A 7,883-nucleotide genomic window follows, 5' to 3' on the forward strand; every position below is an offset into this window, starting at 1 on the left:
GGGTTTGTTTTTTACTAATTCTCTGAGCCATTCAGTGCATCTTGCATCAAAAATAAGTTGTATTAAAACTGAATTGCTTTTAAAGCAGCAGTGGCCTCTTGCTTGTGAGCCAGTCTACAGCTCTGAACTTCTATCAGGGTTCTTAAAGACAGGCAGGAGAAAAAAAATGCAAGAGAAATACATTTTTCACTTTAAAAAATAATATAAAATGCATTTTTTTTATTCCTTGTTGAATTGCCCTAAATCAGTGATTAAAACAACATAAAACACATGAATGTTCTCTCATTAAAAAGTCAGTCTCCAAATAGAATCAATTGTTAACTTTCATTTGTACAATATTCACAAATGTACATCGTATTTACTTATTCTAATCCTATACCACACCTTCATTTTTTTTTATTTACACAACAACCATACATTTCATTTCATTCTCCCTTTCCTCCTCTCTGACAGATGCCTCATGTATTAAGCTTTCCTTTGCACTGTGCAACACTTCTGGCATCAGCAGTGGTACCCTGGGGTTGCCCAAGGCTAGGATTTGGTACATCCTGGCCACATTTCCAGAGCTACTCCAGGTAGCTATAGTGGATAATTGAGCATTGCAGTTTCCTGTTACTATATTTTATTTGCACTGTTGTAGCTTCTGGATACCACAGTCAGCTGGAAGCATCCTCTTGTGACAGACACTTAAGGGCACATGGGGAAAATATCCAGGGAAGACTGTGGATGGGAGAAGGAGCTGGATGTAAGGAAGTCAGAATCCACAAGATTTGTCTTCATTCTAAGAGGTGAGAGAAGTACAATATGCAATACTGTAAATAGTTGGAAAATTTAGGGGAGAAAGGTCAACTCGAAAAATTTTATGAAATGGCAGAAATTGTTTAAGTCCACTACAGAAGAGAATGAATGAGTCCTGCTCTGAATTATTAGCAATCCTTTTGTTTCAATTTCTCACCCTGAAAATTTTGTCCACAGGAAGGTCAAAGCAGCAGTTGGGCCAATAGCCCAACCTCCCCTTCATCCAAAGATTTGGATAACAAACAACTTGAACATAAAGCTCAGATCTGCTCTTGCAAACACTGAAGCAGTGCCAGGTTAAGCTGTACCAAAAGCAGGCCCATGTACCCAATTGCTGAGGGGTTTTTTGACAGACCCTCCTCAAATCCTGTCTCCAATGTTTTCCAATGCCAAACCCAGATTCTGAATCCTAAAGAAACATCAGAAATAAATCAAACTACTCCCCAGGCTGTCCACAGCAGAAGTAGCTTAGGTTTTGATATGCATTTCAGACATGGAGACTTAGATATCTTTTCATTAATAGCAGCTTTTCTCTCATAAAATTATCAGAAAAAAAAAAAAAAAGAGAGACAAAATATTTACTTTCACTTTTTCCTTCTACTTCATCCATTGCAGATGGCACCTCAACAAGCAGTTGTACTTTTCTAAAAAATTCACACAAAAAATATAAATATGCCTTTTTGATGACTTACACCTGAACATTCATTTAAAAGTTCATATTGTACTTTTTTGTTCATATAAAAATGCATTATGCATTTTCCTGACTCACTTCCAAATACTGTGAGAACAATGAGAAATCCTTCCCATCACTCAAACAGACAGAAATGTACTACATGACAGTTACAGAGGTCAATAAAGGCCTTTTAGCTTCAGCTGAAAGCTGTTCATTTCTGAAGGCACTACTCTTGGTAGTCCTTGTTATTTTACCTTTGAGGAAACCTTGTAAATGAGATTATAATGCAATATCACTAATTCCATAGATTGCAAAGGTGTCCAGGGTCAAAAGCAAACAACTTATTTCATTCTTAATGTAGACTTTATCTTTCTCCTTCTCATAAGCTCTTGAACATCCTTGAATATCTACATATACTCCCAGTTCCCCATCACACCTGTTGGCATTTACACCAAAGGAAGCTGATGCACACACTTTTGACCACTGTGTATGGCAAACGTTTATTTTGGCATCTTTATGTGACACAAGGGACAAAGGCAAACACTGACAAATTACTGCTTCTCCCACCACATCTCTGGTGCTTCCACAGCCTCCTGTGCTTCCCTGTGAGTGAGATCACTCCTCTTTCTAACCCTGGCAGCTGCCTTGTCTCCTTCAGCTTGAGTAAGCTCCTTGAGCTGCCTTTCTTTTCTACTTTTTCCCACTGAGTTCACATAACTTGCAGAGACAGCAAGGGTAAGATTTATACCTTTCCTTCTAATAAAATTATTTGTTTTTCCCACTTTTTAATCACAGCTCAAGAGGCCAGCCTAATCCTGCTTTCCATCTTGGTTCTCCAAATGCAAACACAACCAAGGTAACCTACTGACACTTTAGGATATTCTTCTGCATGACACTCACCACCACTTGCATTCATCCAGTTTCTTTTCTGCTCCCCACACTGCATACCTGACCTCTGAGGAGATCATTTCCACAGCATTAGGAAATCTTTTTACTATGTACCGAGTCCTTTCAAATTAATCTTTACTCCTGCCCAGAGGTTTACTAATATTGTATTTTAAAACGTTGTTTCTTCTCTCCTCTATATTAATATCCACTTTAGGAAGTGAATCCGTGAACTTAGATGACTTTGTTACTCCCCAAGATGATTAATGAGGTGATCTTAAATATCAATAACACAACACTAGCATTTTGAAAAACTGTTTATATTACACAGCAGAAAAGCAATTCATAACTTCCACATAAAACAATTACAGAATGGAGATGTTTCCTCCAGTTAAATCTTTATTTATCTTAACCATGACAAAAGCAGACCCTTTTACTCTGGGTTGCATGCTGTAGGACTCCAACATGAAGTGGTTTACATCCACTGGTTTCAACATATAAACACAGAATATTATCCTGTGTAATTAAGATGCAGCTCTGTGGAATTCCCTTATTTATAAATTAAGCTTGCAAATGAAGAAAATTTTCTGGAAGAGATCAAGATCCTGGAGTGTTTCTTTCGTAAGCATGGTTTGGTATCATACAACTCCAAGCTGGAATGTTAATGTGTTGCATATAAAGCTTAAGACAAGCTGATTACAATGAAGTCTGCTTTAGACAGCTACCATCCTGACACTGACAACACATTGTACTCTGCCATCAGGTTTCTCCCTCTAGAAATTTGTATTTCTACTCAACACATAAGCAACTATCTTCATATAAAGTGGGAATTAAGCTGTAGCTTCACCTGCCCAAAACACTAAAAGAATAATACTGTCAGGTACAAAAACCCAGGGTAAGACGGTTTTATAGCTTCACCTCTTTGTTTTTTTCCTGTGTCCTTCCAGGGCAAGCTATGGTCAGAAATAGAAATCTACATACCACAAAGAATGTCTTATCAGAAAGCCAAGCTATGCTGAAAGCAGCATAGTGTCAAAACCACAGCAAGAGCCTTTCCTGTGAGATGTCTCAACTTAAATACCTTGAGCCATTCAGATAAGTTTACCAAAGCCTCTGGATGTGATTTTCCAAGCCTCTCTAACTGTCCACTCTCAACTATGAGGATTACACTAGCTTGTTCAGCAGTCATTTTTCCCCCCCTTCTGCTGGGAGCTGACAGCTGCATGCACATTCAGCTTTCACAAAAGCAATCCTCAGCTTCCCAGGAGCAGCCAAGCCTCCTAGGCACAGCACCCAGGCCAGCCTCACCCTGCTGCTTGCCCAAGGAGGCTGGGGAGGGCAGCAGCAGGAGCCTGGGTGTGAGCAAAGCCAGCAAGAGCACTAGGGAGCAGAGAGATGGACAGAAACACACAGGAGTCCTGGCAGCCCAGACACTGCTGAGCTGCGGGCAAAGCTACCCCAACACCCCCATTCCTGTGGCACTGCCAACCACCTGTGTATGGCAAGGGCCAACCCAGACCTTCCATCATATCACAAAATACTTGATGGTAGAGACTATTTAAGATACACCAGGATAAAAATATTGCAAACTGATGAGCTCTTCAGCAGTCATTGTCTCTTTTCTATGAACAGCTACATTATTTGCATGCATTTTTTTACCCCCTCCTGCAGCAAAGTACCAGCAATCACAGAAAAGAAATGCAAGCTATACACACTGGTCATTAGTATCCAGACCACATTTTAGATTAAAAAATTCCTTCCTAAAACATGCACATCTATTTCACTAATACCAACAGCAATTTTCAAGTTTGAAGTGTTAAGAAAGACTGCACAAGTTCACCAGAGGAACAGATCAGAGGTGCAGTGAATAGAATTTTAGTGCTGTTCATTGTCCTAATTGCAGTGAATAATACTTTGGCAGAAAGACCAGAGTCCTGATTGTTCCAGGAACTTCCAACAATCAACAGACTATTACCTCACTATTTACACCAGAGACCTGATCTTGCAGTCACACGAAGCACGTAGCATGGGCTTCAAACACATGAACAGTCTCATTGACTTGTTTGGCTCAACTGAGGTGCTGAGAAATGAACCTGAGACTGAAGCACAGGTTCGCCTGCTAAAGGTTTTCTCAGTGTTCTGCATACTGGAATCACTCCAGCCTCCATTTATTTTCCCCTCTAAAACATTTATTTTCCACTCTGATATACTCCCTGATGTCCTACTACCCACCCACCACACTGGCACAATTTGATCAGAAAATTCAGGATACTGATGGTTTACTTGCACAAGAGCCCAGTGGAGTAAAAAGAAGAAAATTGAAAGGTTTGGCTTTGTTTGCAGTAATTACAAAGGTGGTAGCTACATGGAAGCAGACTCATGAAATTCAACCCCCCACTTTCACTTACACTGAGAACATATATCCAAATGCAAGACTTGCAAAAGGGTAAAAAATTTTAAAAATCCATGTCTCCCCAAATAAACTGCCGTTGGTTCATGGGTTGTCTAGGGCAGTGAAAGCTAACAAGGAATAAACTTAGAACTGGAAATCAAATAATCCTATTTAATTTTATGGTTGTTGACACAACTTGTTACATGTGTTTCCTACCAGAATAAATGAAATCATAGTCATCTGATTTCCAAATTACCATATCTATTGTTTCAGAAATACAGGGTGTAAATAATTGCAGTGCAATCGCCTATGTCTGGACCTCTCTCATCCGGAACCGTTATCAGGATTAGCATAAATTACGGTGCCATCTAATAATGAAATCACTGAACACTGATTGTGCCAGCTATTTAAACCTGTAATTATTACTCATTAGAAACGTGTTTCTCATTATTTGCCCCTTGCAGGCCCAAAGTTTTTGTCTAGAGGCTTCTGCAAAGAATTCTACAGAGAAGATAGTGGAGAAATTTGAAACAATAGGCACGAATTTCAGCTGCAAAGACTGTCTGTCAAAAGAAACATGTTGTGTGAACCATTTATCCAACCTGAAAGACATTTGTATCTGTTACTGCAAAGGAAAGTTGCAACAGGCAAGAAAGGAATGCTCCAGTATCACTCACATAGGTATGAAGAATATGTGGTTTTCCTGTTTAAGTGGACAGTGATTAGCACACAGTATTTGTTATCATAGTACACAATTAGAATAACAGACTCTAAATGAAATAAGCTCCTCACCTAGCCAGAGGAAAGGCTTTTTGGCAGCTCTTGTAGGGATAGGCAGCTGCCTGGGACAACACATCAAAGGCAGCTTAGGACAAATGCCAGAACTAGAGCAAAAAATACTGTAACCCTTGCATGTTCCTCTGTAAAGGAAAACAGTGATTAAGACTTGTCAGTCACCCTTCTAGATCAAACTGTTTACAAGATGAAATGCCTAAGAAGAGACTTAGATAAGTGCCCTTCAGTCCTAATAGATATTTTAAATCCATTTTCTTTGACAGAGCAAAACCAATTTACTTTTCGCCATCTTCTTCCCACATGCAAAAACTTTTATAGAGGATAAAAGAATATCTTTTGGTACTTTCAGAAACAAAAAGGTGCGAAGGCAAGAGAGAACAGACAAGTATATATCACTTTGAAAGACATACCTGGGTGCAAAGAGCTCAGCTGACAGTGAGCCTATTCATCTTCCCTGATGACTCCTCCCAACAGCTGATTCAAGGCACAGTTTAAAGTTCCATTCCTGTGGTGAATGGGTCCAGTAGACACACAAACAGCTCAGCTGCCAAAGTACACATCCCCTACAGGCTGCAGACCTTCACAGCAACTGCAGGCACACCTCTGTAGGCTTGAGCACTCTTGAGAGTTTAGCTTATATTAATGCTCCACAAAATTGCAGGAGCCCATCTCCATTCAGCCAGGATGCAGAAGGCTCAGAGCCTGTCCATTCTCCACACAGAAAACTCTTATTTTACTTACCACAGGCTCTGCAATAGGGAGAGTCTCCAGCCTCCTGGTAACTGAGTGATTCTGCCCAGCTTCCAGCCACTTACACCAACATATTGCCATGGTGCAAGGTCAACAAACCTAAGCATTAGGGCATTTAACTAATTGGTTCTGTATCACCTGGCAGGTATTACAAGCATTACCAGAGGTTGTCATTTGATATATGCAAAATAAAGGAGAAATTGTATCTTTCCTTACATAGTGTAAGTCCAGCTGTTCTTTTTAGTATTTAATGACTAGTAGCTTCAAAAATAAAATAAAATGCTTTCTTGAATGGGTGGGACAAGATATGTTTGAAAAGTAAGCCACAACTATTCTGTTGACAGGTGTTTGCAAATAAAATTAAATATTCCAAGCAAAGACAATCTAAGCTTTTTGTACCAATAGGATGCTACCTGCAGGTATTTGCCCTCAGATAAAACTTTGGATTACCTGAACACTGCCTTACTTATACCTGTAGTCTGTGGTGTTGCTATTGCCAATATTTGAAATTCTATGTCTGATGGAAATAATAAGAAGACTTGGCTTAAAAAATAAAAAAGGTAGTTCTGTTGTACCACTATTAGCTCTAAGTCTGCATCAGTTAAGATCCTTACAGAACTGCTAATTAACAACCCCTCCTCCAAAAACAGAAGAGCCATTCTTGGCTGTTCCAGCCTGTATCTGTGAATGATGTAGAGCCCAAGTGTATTTTCTTGTCTATTACCAAATAATCTTCTCCAGTAACTTGCTGGGCACTAAGCCAGATTGTGTTATTTGGTCTTTCTCTCCAACTTTTTGGCTTTGTCAGGAAAATATGCCCCCTTCTCTTTCCTAGGGTATATTTCTGCAAATAAGGCTTTTGCAGGTTTATTATTTATGTTTCTGGAGACAAAAAACTCTAGGAGATTGTTTAATAAAAATAAAATAAGCACTTTGATCATTTGTCAGTGTTAGTAACCTTCAACCTAGACTGGTTTCTATTGCACAGGATGAAGAATACAACAAATGGGGACAAAAATATCCACCTTACACAGAATTGTTAAACTTCACTGAAACTGTTGAAATCTTAAAATTATCTTAGTTTATAAAATAAATTGGTATTCTTTTACACCAAACAGGGTAAATTGCAATTCTATTCAAATTATTTTTCTGCTTTTTCTTTTTGACAGTAGAAACCGTGAATTTTCTTTCCATTTGACTGTAATATTACATTTGGTGCATTATTCTGTTTTCTTCAAATAGAAGTGGTGATGTGTGGTGACAAGAAAACAGACCTCATATTACCATATATTTATACTCTGTAGAAGGAATGATGGTACATTAATAGGTTCATTAAAGAAGACTACTGTCCTTTAGGCACATAAGAGGACAAGGAATCAACCAGCTTCACAATTATCAATCCACCACCTATTTGTTTACCCAATTTAACATACTGAAAACTAATCAAAGAGGAGAGATTGGGGAAAGAGGAGAGTTTAAAATAGCAGCAGTTAACAAATGCATCATTGGAGAGCTGAGAGATTTGCACATCTTGGACAAGATACCACAGCTCTGAAGTGGTTTCACCATTTTAATACTGATTAATTGCCT

At 38.9% G+C, this 7,883-nt stretch overlaps 1 long non-coding RNA gene across 1 annotated transcript; it reads right to left on the reverse strand.

Moving 5' to 3' along the window:
- Positions 1-200: 200 nt before the first annotated feature.
- LOC306804089 lies at positions 201-6,279 on the reverse strand. Its single transcript, XR_013774796.1, has 2 exons — positions 5,954-6,279; positions 201-781 (listed from the first exon to the last, which is right to left on the reverse strand). It is a non-coding gene; the product is annotated as an uncharacterized lncRNA (long non-coding RNA).
- Between the last annotated feature and the right edge of the window lie 1,604 nt (positions 6,280-7,883).

The sequence above is a fragment of the Erithacus rubecula genome (assembly GCF_903797595.1).
Source record: "Erithacus rubecula genome assembly, chromosome: 6".
Lineage (NCBI taxonomy): Eukaryota > Metazoa > Chordata > Aves > Passeriformes > Muscicapidae > Erithacus > Erithacus rubecula.